Here is a 12,120-nt window from a genome sequence, read left to right on the forward strand (position 1 = left end):
ACAACCCTCTCAGTAAAGAAAATTTTTCCTAATATCCAACCTAAATCTCCCTTGCCACAACTTGAGGCCATTTCCTCTCGCCCCATCTCCAGCCACCTGACAGAAGAGACCAGCACCCCCCTTACTACAACCTCCCTTTCAGGTAGTTGTAGAGAGCGATAAGGTCTCCCCTCAGCCTCCTCTTCTCCAGACTAGACAGCCCCAGTTCCCTCAGCCGCTCCTCATAAGACTTGTGCTCCAGGCCCCTCACCAACTTGGTTGCCCTTCTCTGGACACGCTCCAGCACCTCCATGTCTTTCCTGTAGTGAGGGGCCCAAAACTGAACACAGGACTGGAGGTGCAGCCTCACCAGTGCCAAGTACAGGGGAACAATCACCTCCCTGCTCCTGCTGGCCAAAGAATCTTAAATAATCTTAAAAGCATCAGGAGCATCCATTTTTACTCACAGTTATTTTGCAGACAACTGAAAAAAGAAGATGATGACAAGAGACAGAAGGGTTTTGGTCTTCCTAATTAAAGATTATTCCATTACAGGATCTCCTTTTGTGGTCAAGGGGTTGCCAAGTAGCAGCAACGTCCCTAACCAAGTTAACCCAACTACACTGGCATTCACAACACTCCCCTCCTCAAACACACAGTTTCACTTAAAACCAAACCAACCCAGTGAAACTAAAGCAAGCCTATAAACAGCTCATCAGATAACCATGAACTTATTCTAATTTTAAAAAAGGATTTCTTTTAAGAATATTTCAGGTGTGAAAGAGACAGACATGACAACTGTTAAACTGACATCTTCTATTTAAGGATTTATTTTTCTGAAAAGAAACTAGGCTGAGCTCTTTACAAACTTTGGGTATTTTCCTTTTTTTCTTTTTGTTCCATCTTTTGATTATTTTGGATTCTTTCTCTCCCCCGCCCCCTTCAAATGTATCAGTTGCTCTCTGCGAATTAAGCTTACTTTAACAAGCATGCCGAATTAAACAAGGTTTTTAGTGAAAGCATAAGCTTGGGAATTTAAACATTCTGCTAAATGGAAATTCCCTTTGTTTGAAGTACATACTTTGTAGGCATATAAAACAAAACCCCCTAATGTCCCTCAACCACTTCCCAGAAACCAAAGCTACCAAAAAAAAAAAAAAAATTAAAAAAAGGACAATTTACCTGCCTGTCTAACCACTCATCTATAAGCGAGCCATCACTAATACCCGATATGAATATAAATTCAAAAATGAAACCTCAAAATCAGAAGTTGAAATAGGGACCCTCTGAAAGACAAAAACATGTCACTAAAACTCTCAAGAATCTCAGAAAGTAATAGTCTGAGAGACTAAGCGTTTTGTAACGCTTAAGACAGGATTGTGCTGATGGCCGTGCGGTACAGAAGCACAGGCCTTGCCAGGGAACAGCCGGAGCAGGGCTGCCCCTGGGGGGACGAGCTGGGAGCCAAGGGTGGCCCCAGCGGGACAGCGTCCTCACCCACCACAGCACAGTCCGGCAGGGGATGAGCCGGACCAGCGGAGCCGGGGGCTGCAAACGAGTCCATCGGCAGCCCCAGGCACGGCCCACGCTGAACCAGGTGCAGAAGCCGCCCAGGGAGCCCCGGCTGGGGGCTCCAGTGGCCCGGGATGGGGCTGGAGACCACCAGCCACACAGTGGCTCAGGAGGAGACTGACAGCCCCCAGCTGAGCTGAAATGGAGGTCCCACACCCCTGGGCAGAAGCCCCAGGTGAGGCTGGTCCGTTACGGCATACAGGCCGCTCAGGGCCGGAGAAGGCAACGGGATTTCCAGGGGCAGGAGCAGGCCAGCGGGGTACTCCGACTGCATTTTAAACCTTTAACTCCTTTCAGCGCACGCTCGTCTGCAATGTAAGCTCCATTCCGCAAAATATTCCTTCTGAAAGAGTCTGATGACAAACACCGTGAACAAAATGTAAAATCAAAACAGCTTTTTGAAAAAGCATCTATCCTAAATGCAGTTTCGTAAGCACAAAGATGAAGAGATACCGTATCTGAGTGGATTCTTGGTAAAGTTTAATATTCCCCCGTTCCAGCAGGCCAAGAAAAAACTGAACAATGTGCCAGACCCTTTGCTATCACAGACTTTGGAATCCTACTTCTTACGTTATTTACTTGAAAAAGCCATACAGATAAAGTCCATGGCTGTGGAATGGGGAAGACCAAAGGTGGCAAAAGACAATAAAGAACAAAAACAGATTTGACACAGAATAAAATTAAACCTTTAACCCACAATCTCATTCCAAGCACAACTTAAGTTCTTTTAACAGCTTTCACTAGAAAGCAGCTTAAAGACGGAGCCTGATATAAACCACCTATGTCTCAGCTCAAGCCATGCTTACCTTCTCTTTCTCTCTAACTCACATGGAAGACTAATGAGCACACCGCCCATGCAAAGGCAGCAGATATGGATGTATGATCCCTCCAATGGGATTTGATTCCCCCACAACACGGCTGCATCTTGCAAGGGGAGAGAGGAGAAATCACTGAGCATTCTTGCAAGAAAGCCTTCCTTGTACAAAAGAGGTCTCAAGAGGTACCGCTCCCCCATCATTCAGCAACAGAATACCGTTACTCACATACGTCTCTCTCATAACCAAGAGTATCTTCCAAGCACAATGCTGGGCACCAAACTGAAGCACCTTCAAGCTGCAGATGACATAGCTGTAATGGTTTAGGGAGGAAAAGGCTAATCGTGACCTGGAGCAGTAGTGCTACTGGTTAGCAACCAGCCTTCTTCACTGGCCAGTTCTGCATGAAGAACTAGGTCAGATTCACACTGTGATATGTAATGCAGAATTGCTTCTGATTTTTAAGAAAACTTGGTTAGTTTCTGTACAAAATGTCCCTATGGGCTTAAATTACCTGATGCAGATAAAAATTTGTGCCTTTCCAAAACACTGATTTTTTTATATTTTTTTTTTTATAATGAGACATTACAGCTAAACCAGGCCAAACCACTAGTACACAAAAAGCAAATAACTGAATATTTTAAACCTTTTCCAGACCTAAAATCAAAAGAAGCCAGCGATATGAAAAATTCTTCCTTCTCCCTCCCAAAGTCAGCTAGGACTGGCCAGATTTTTTTGTTAGTAGTTCTGAAAGACAGACTGAAGGGACCAAGGGAAGCTGCTAGGCGTTTCATGAGGAAGAGGCCATACAGCAGAAGCTGCTTTGTGTGGTGAAGGGCAGCGCTTGCTCCAGTCACAGAGCATTCTCCTGCTTCCTTAAATTTATTTTAAGGCCAGGAGAGAAGAAAGGCTTATAAATAATTAAGGCCACGATAACTCTCAGGACATTTCCAAGTACGTGACTTGCTCCTCTATTACAGACTTGATATATTTAACTGTACCACATTCAGAGGAGCGTAAAAAAATAAACTGCATCTGATACGAAATGCATTTAAAGCAGAATGCTTTCTCTCGTATCATTTGCTTTTGTATGTAATTTCTGAAACTCCAGGAAGAAAGCAATTACTGTCAAACTGCAGCCTGTATTTACCAACAGCTCGTGGCACCCCTCCAGCATTCCTAGCGCTGCAGGAGCAGCAGCACACCTAACAGAAGTATGTAACCCTGGGCTGGGCGTGAGACCGCAGCATTTGATGTAAACTGCAAGTGGTGTGCTAGCCTACAGTTTTAGGGAGGAATAAAAATAATAGAGTATGGGAGACAGGACGTCTGGCACAATCCATCTCCATCGAGCTGAGCTCTGTCTAGAGGAGGAAATGTCTCCCTGTGAAATAGCTTTCTCTCCCTTGATTACTCTCATGTGAGAGTTTCATGCAGGTAGAGCATGGCAAGGAGTATTTACGGGCCTAACAAGGTGTCTGTATCCCACCCAGTTACGGGTGGAATTCCCATAAAGCCTGCTAAACTCTCAGGAGACAAATTCATCTCTGGATAGATGAAAGGGGTTTTTAACCCTTACATAGCAGAAGCTGTCTGCTGCAAGGCCGCTGGTTTCAACTACTTGTTTATACAGTCCCTGGCAAGACACGGACCTCATCCTCAGGCATTTAAATCTTTAAAAATTCTTGGGAGGATTTAAGTATTGCCTTAATCCAAAGAGTAATAAACCCAATAACATTCTCACCTCCACATTCTGGAAAAAAGAGTCAAATTAGACTTTCATTTCATTTTTATAAGTATTACAACATCCTATGCAGAACTTTTAAAGTCTCTAAGCATCTAGAGATCCCGTGCCTGTGTGCATGAACAGATGCCAAGGACTCTCTAGGACATTCGAAGGAGAAGACAACTGCTACTGTTACTACTACTGTGTGTCATTAGACACCAATACACAGTGGCCAAAGATCAAAAATCATCTCAGTTAGCATTTCTGCTTTCCCAACTCCATCACAGGTTTCCCTTCCCAGGAAAATTTCCATTTTTCACCAGAACCATCTTTACTGTAACAGATTTTTTTTTTTTTTAATCTAAGCTGTCATGTGCTTTCATTATATTCCACTTGGGTCAGATTCTGCTTTCAGTAGTCCACATAAAACATCTAGAGAGGTTGAAATAAAATCAAAAGAATCACTCCAATTCAGACCAGAGGAAATTTTACCGTTTCTTTCTTCTCTTTTGTTGCAGTACCTGCAAGAGTATGTACTCACGGACTCTGAAGTGCATAAATGTTAGTAGGTGCACCCTTTGTTATTCCCTCCTCACCTGCTAAAGCATCCCACTTCAGTGTAAAAACACTTTCCTTGTGCATCCACAGAACTATGGAGTTTTGTGGATACAAATCTATCAGGCAGACACCTGATTGCTCTTCTGCATCAAGGTGCACAAGTACCAAGTATTTTTGTGGATCTCACTAAGCCAGTGTCTGACAAACAGTCTCTATCATAGAAAAGATACGAACTTCCCAAACCGCAAATTAGCACCTTACCCGTTACTTACTCATTGCTCTAGAATACCCTCAACAATCCAACAGGTCTTTCTAATGCAACTACTGATGAAGGACTCTTTTTGAGTTAGTGTAAACATTCAAGTTAGGAGTAACATCTGCATGAAGTAACATATCTAAATGATACTTGGGTTGCCATTGTGATCAGTTTTAACCCACAAGAGTATCAGTAATGAAGCTGGAGTTTTTACCACTCACCTGTACACCTTGTAGACCTTTGTGTTCTAAAGCTAAAAAAAACCAAAAACCAAAACCACCCCCAAAACCCCCAAAGAAACAAACAAACAAACCCCCAAAAAACCAAAATGCCAGACTCCAGTAGTTTTCCTTCCTGAGTAGGAAATGCTGCCTGTCTGTCCATGCCAGGTGTCTGCACCAGCTCCACCTCTCTGCCATGGCACAGTTTAGGTCCACAGGGTACAGGAGTTAACTACTTACAACCTTCTCACAGCTCGGCTATGTTGCTGCAAGACCTCAAATTAGACACAGCCAAGAGTGATCGGTGCCTCGATGGCACCTGTCCAAGGATGCAGTTTTGTACCTGAGGCAGTCTCATCTAAGCTCACTACTGCCAGGAACAGCAGGAAGGTCCTGCTCCTGCCCCCCTTAATTCCAGAGCACATCACCACAGCTTGTCTTACACCAGCTCTGGAAATCTGCTGGGACCTCCTCCTGGTTGAGCCACTTCACCTCCCTAACACAGTAAAAGGATCCTTTTCAGCTTGGTTAGTGAGTTTAAGTAGCCCACGGTGAAGCCCAGCACGTGTAGCTCACCTGGCACAGGGAAGAGAGCAGAACCACACAGCTCAGAGAAGGAAGAAGAAGAGCGATTCTGCCTTAATTGACAGCAGTCGGTCAGGTCAGCTGAGCAGTGTGTGAAATCACAGCCCAAGAAAGGCTCCTGGTCTCAGCAGGCAAGGGAACTCCCCAGAACACATTCCCATTCTTCCTGTACGGCAAAGCTACTTTAGAATAAAAGTTACGTTCTCTGAAATAGTCAGTGGATTCAGATTGTGCTAATTTTTTTTTTTCTTCAAAATAAAGCAATTTATTCTGTAATTGAATGTCCATAAGAGGAGTTAATATTGCAAAATCTAGATAGGTTATGTTTTCTACGTGGACAAACCATTCAGAAGAAGAAAAGCAAGACCAGCATTTTGGTATTTTGCCACATCCTTCTTTCAGAGGTGGTGCTACACCTGTTCTCTAAGTGCTGCTCTTCAGAAAAGGCACCGAAGGCACAACGTCCTACGTCCTAAATTTTCACTAAGCATTTCCTAGCAATCAAAGCTAGGAAAAGCCTAACCTTTTTTTCTTAAGGGTCAACTATTTAAAATCAATTATACTCAAGTGACTTAAAACCTCTCAGATTCAACAGGATTCTTCACTTTTTGTCCCTATTTTACCCCACTGGCTACAATTAGTAGCAACATAGTATCAGCACCATTTACTTTTCCTTTCAGTTAGTCACCTTTGTGAAAGGTTTTCAACTCCTTCAGACTTGCTGGAAATATAGTGATTTCAAGATATTATATTTCCTGCTAAATGTGATTGATAGGCATGCAAAACTACTATAAAAATAGTGAAGGATATGCTTAGTAAAAACCACAGAAAAACTTCTTACAGCATGTTTTCATTATTTTCTCATGTTACAAAGACATGACTAAAACTAAAACAAAATTTCTAAACACAGGATAACATGAAGAGCAGAAGCAACAGCTCTAACAGAGACAAGTATCAGATACAGAGTAAAATTATATACCCCAGTGCATTCACACTAGTTAAACATCCACTAGGACAAACTGGTGCCAGTTGTTCTGTAATTTCAAATGATGCAATACAAGGTTTGTTAAAATTAAAGACAAAAAAGTTCAAATATCACCTACCTTGCTTTAATGAAAATATTCTCATGAACTGGCTGCGGTTTTGCTTCTGTATTGGGATTTTGCAACAGGACAGTGACAAGACAGCACTTGGAGATTAAGAAGCGAATAGCCACAAGGCTTGTGAGACTGCAAGATCTGCCTGCAGCTCATTACACGGATGTCAGATGAAGACTGGAAGCTGCCTACCTGCACGCATGCAATGATGCTCTCAGCTGAGACCCTGCCGGCAAGGCATGCTACCCCAGCAAAATATCGTCCTATGCACTTAATCAAGGTGGGATATTTCTGCTCCTGCCTTTCTTCTGATTTTAGTACGGTTTATACAACTGAGTTTCTGCAATTTCTAGTCAAACGGTGGTCATGCTTGTGTACCTCCCATTCACTTCCCTTAATATTTATATTTGGAAGAGCAGAAAACTTGGGTTATAACCACAGAATTCCAAAATGCACCACACTACCTCTAACTCTAAAGACTGCAAAAGTAAAAAAAGGTACCCATTTAATGTAAGGAGGTTGCAACATATTGGGATTCCTCGGCCCACCAGGAAAGAAAATGTTTGGTTTTTTAAAAATCTGTCTTGTAAAACCTGAAGAATCACACGTACAATTGGGGGAGAGGGGAAAGATCAGCAGGAAGCACTCAACTTGCAACAAATAAAATGTAAACAGTTTGGTGGCCCCTCTAAACTGCAAATCCACCCTTTTTCTTATGGGAATGAGATCCAGCGCTGGTCTCACTGATGTCAGTAACCAGACTGGCACCGAGTGAAGCAAGACCCATACCTGCAGGCTTACACTAAGAATAAATCTTTGTCCAGTTTCTTGAAGTTCGGAGCAATGGTCTACTTCCCGAGAGGCTCAATTAATCCCACTCAGGTATCACACAGTGAATCGGGATAACGCAGTGGAGGAAGTGTGGCTGCAGATAAGCAATGAGAGCCAAGTGTGATGGGGTGGAAGAGAAAGGGAGGAGAGGGAGGGAGAGAGAAAAAAAACTCCAAAATTTACAAAGCATGCACACAGTACATCCTAACCCACAACCGGGCACATTTAGTTACTTAAGGAGATATTTCATACAAGATCATAACATGAACTTTTGAACTTGCATGGAAAAAAGCCTTTCTACCGCTCAATGCATTAAACTTCAATGCTACAAAATGCTGAAAAAATTCCTTCAAGTTCTATCAAAGGAGGATTATATTGTGGGCACATGCATGAAGAAAGTAAATCTGTTATCTTTACTGAATATAGGCCTTGATGTAAATCACACAGCCACAGCCCATGAATAACTGCATTTGTTTCGACAGCAAAACACCTCATCTGAAATACAGAATAGCTGCCGGAAATGAGCTAATGGTACTTTTCTTTCTGTATTAAAGGATTATTTTCCAGTGCCCACTGTGTGGGCTTAAACACTAGCCTGAAACAGTCAAAATACTTAGAAGTAAGATTTATGGCTGGGGGGGGAGGGGGCAGAGGGGGGCCTTCTTTGAAGCAACTGACTTCTTTGACCGGTGTCTTAGAATTACAAGGCTACAAAAGGACCCCTCTCTGTGAGCAGCCTTCTGCATTCTTCCTTCATCTCTGTTGCAGATCATATTGATAAACAAGATTTGAAAACAATTACCTGGGTATCATGGAGTTGGACAGCACATAGGAACTGAGATATTATTAACAACAGATGCCACTTTTTTCCCTAATAATTTTTAACAGAGAAACTCTTACACCTCAAATACCACTCAAGCCATCAAAATGAATTCTTCAGCACTAGTACGTTTTTCAAAAGCTTTCAAAGAAGCTTGGGAATAAAATTATGAATTTACTTCCCCAGCATTCCAATAAGTGCTGCTAATTGCATTGACAGAGGAAGGAATTGTACAAACTGTAATCTCATATTGTTTCATTGTACAAAAGTGTAATTTTTCTGTCTTAGTTGTAACAGTACTGTAATAGATAATTTTAGATTGGCCGCTGATTTCCTCTAACATATTATTTGTCATTAATTCTACTGAAGAGAACAGCTTTGCACTGAAGACTAGTAAAACTGTATTAGTTTTGGAGTGTAAAACACAAGTTGCAGCTTTATAAACAAAACCACTGTAATAAATTCTAAAAACTGTGGCATAATGTTCTTTGCCCAGCTTTCATAATAATGCTTCAATAAATGCTTTATTACCTTTCCCCATAAGTCTGGAAAAAATACTCACCCTTTACATATGATGATAGCTTTATTTGGAATCATACTTGAGGTTATCAGCTTTTAATAAGATTACAGCTTAATTCTTGTTAACTGACCCTATTAGAGACGGCAGTTGCTTTGTAACACTTCAGAGGGAAAAAAACGCTTTGCAGAAAATTTTACTCGGTCATGAGCTGAAAAGAAATTCTTCTTGAAAATAAAACAGCTTTATTCCTTGCTCAGATTAATCCATTTTTATGTTAATGTTCTAGCATACAACTGGAGCAACAAAGGCCAAAACTAACTTGTAAGCTTGTGACCCTCCCTAGCTCATAAAATAGACTTTGTATATTAAAATGGAAAGACACAAACATTAACATCTAACATTAACATTTTCTTGTTTTGTTGTTCTTTACAAGCAATTCACATTTAAAACACAGAAGTTAGTTCGACTTTTAGTTCTCATATGAAAAACAGTAAGGTTACTCCAAATTTAAATTGCACAATTTATTAAAGAAACCTAGATCTAACCACAACTTGCACAAAATCAAAACATTTTCTGTATGACCACAGGTAGGGCTATTTATTGTACATGCATATCAAAGTGGCACAAATAGGCCTTTGATCCACTGTAGTAGCCATTGAAGTGCTACTGAATGCAGGCAAAGAAAAATATTATATATAGATTACATAAGTTTATTTTCTTATAAGTAAGTACAAAACCTAAACACCAGAACAGAAGAAGGTGGAGTAAAATAAAAAAAGGTTAAACAATCTCTCTATATGTATCCTGTTCTCTTGTTTGGTATCACATAATTAGACTTGCAGAAGTCTAAGGAGATGAGGTATCCCTAACATTTACACTCAGCATTAACTGCAACACAGGGAGAAGCAAGAGAAAAAACAAGGAACAAAAGTAAAACGAGTGGAGAAAGCCCATGTGGTACAGCCCTTCCTGTAATTCTGCCTCTGGTTAGCAAGTTGGAAGCATTTCATTTCTTTAACTCGAAGCCTGATATTCACATTCCTCTGCAGCTGAATGTGGACCTGGACAACAGATCACACTCATGTCTTAAAGGAGCTGAATGATTTAGCACAGTAAGCCCACAAGCTACGAGATGGATAGCAAGAAACCTTATGTTTACATCCACTTTGAAGAAAAAGGAAATTAAATTGCATAATCTCCAGTTCTACTGCAAAAGCAAGCAATGCCATATGGATGTACTGGTCGCATTAAACAAAAGAAAGTAAAATCTGTCCTTGGCAGTTGTGAAGACACTCGTGCCTACTGAAGTGCTGTTAAGTGTGGCCACCACTCCTGTGAAATCAATTAACCTGTACCTACGCACCATGGGAGTGAGACATGTCTCCAACTCCAGCCTTTCTAGAACCAGTGCAGAATGACAACAGGTTAAACAGAAATCAAACTGCAGACCAACAATTTAACACAAAGACAAGTCTGAGCTAACACAAATTCTGATTATCATGGAATAGTAAGTTGCTGTATGTGATGAAAAAAACGGAGCAGACAAAACCACGCATGATGCCGTCTTACAGCAAGATCTACCACATACAACAGTGTCAGTGGAAGGGCAAAAAGAAGCGCTCCCCTCCAAGCAGCCAGTCTGCTGCAATTCCACCCAAGCTGTTTATTACAGCTAAAGTTCATCATTTCCATTTGGAGAGACGAGGCTCCGAGACAAACTTGCCAAGAATTAACCAGTCTGCCTTTTTAATAAAATGATTAGCTGTGCTTTTGAAAGAGTTACTAAGGACCAAAGGGTGATGGGGTAATTATTTACAGAACTAATGCCAGGGATGAAGTGACAGATAAAGCCATTATAAAGACCATGCAGAGTAAGGAATGAAAAAACTCCTGCAATTTGTTGACAATGGCTGTGAACTGCGATTCAGCTCAGAGGTACCACCAGCTCTGCTCTTCCCTCTTGATACTGATAGACTATAACAAAAATACAAAATTTGACTCGTTCTCCATTTCCAAGTTGACACTGGATCTACTTAAGAAGAAAAAAAAAAGAAATCAAGCCCCCCACACAGTAGACATTATGAAGACATGACGTTGCCTTGCTTTGGTGTGGAAAGGTATCCAGCTCAATTAAAACAGAAATAGAAGTATTCCCTTTCAGCTAAATAAAAGCTACGTTTGCAGTACAAACCACCGTCCTGCACCTCACCGTAAGGAGGGTTTATAACCTGCTCTTGTGAGAGGGAGACTGGAGGCAGCAGTGGTCAGCATTGACTCTCTAAGAGGGAGCAAGATCGCTGGAAAGAGAGTTTTAAGTATCCTCGTGAAAGAAGGCACAGCTCATATCTTCCCCAGCCACTCCCCCCACCCCGCAGAATACGGGACACTCAGTCCAAAAGTATGTTCAGTTCCTAAATATAACGCAGGCATTCACATAGCATAAATAGGAGAATCCTTCTGAAGAGCTATCTTCAAAACAACCTCAATTTCTAAGTAAGACTAAAGTTCAAAGTCATATACTGGCATGTCAAATTCAGGATATCCTTGTAAGAATAATGAATTCATTGTTATTATACCTGGCTAATTTTATAAAGTTTCTGGAAGCAAGAAACATGAAATGTGCTTAAATGACTACTCATATACCTTCGTGTTTCTCTTCAGTCACAAGCCAAGAAGATATGATGGAATACGGTCATATTCTCATGGGATTTCATAACATCAGTTTTCATTGGCAACCATTGATTACATATCCCAAAATCAAGTTGCTACATTTTTTCAGTCTTTTTTCTAAACTTTGATATATAAACTTGTCAAACATAGCTGACCCTTAATACTACAGTTTATGCCAAAGAAAAATATGAAACTATCAGAATCACAAAGCCTAGAATTCAATTGGAAAATGAATACTGCAAAATATCCCAGCATAAACATTACAATTATATCAAGAAAGAGTAAGGAAAAAAATTGGAGTTTTGAAGAAAAGGTAATAAGTAAAAAACCAAACAAAAACCCAACCCAAACCAAACAACAAACCCTCACAGGTAGAGGACTGACAGGGAATCCCAAAAGGTCACAGAAAGAAAACCTAAAAGACAGTCCAAGAACCTGTTGCTTGTTGTGATCCTCCTACTCTATCAGGT

The sequence above is a fragment of the Accipiter gentilis genome, chromosome 30 (assembly GCF_929443795.1).
Source record: "Accipiter gentilis chromosome 30, bAccGen1.1, whole genome shotgun sequence".
Lineage (NCBI taxonomy): Eukaryota > Metazoa > Chordata > Aves > Accipitriformes > Accipitridae > Astur > Astur gentilis.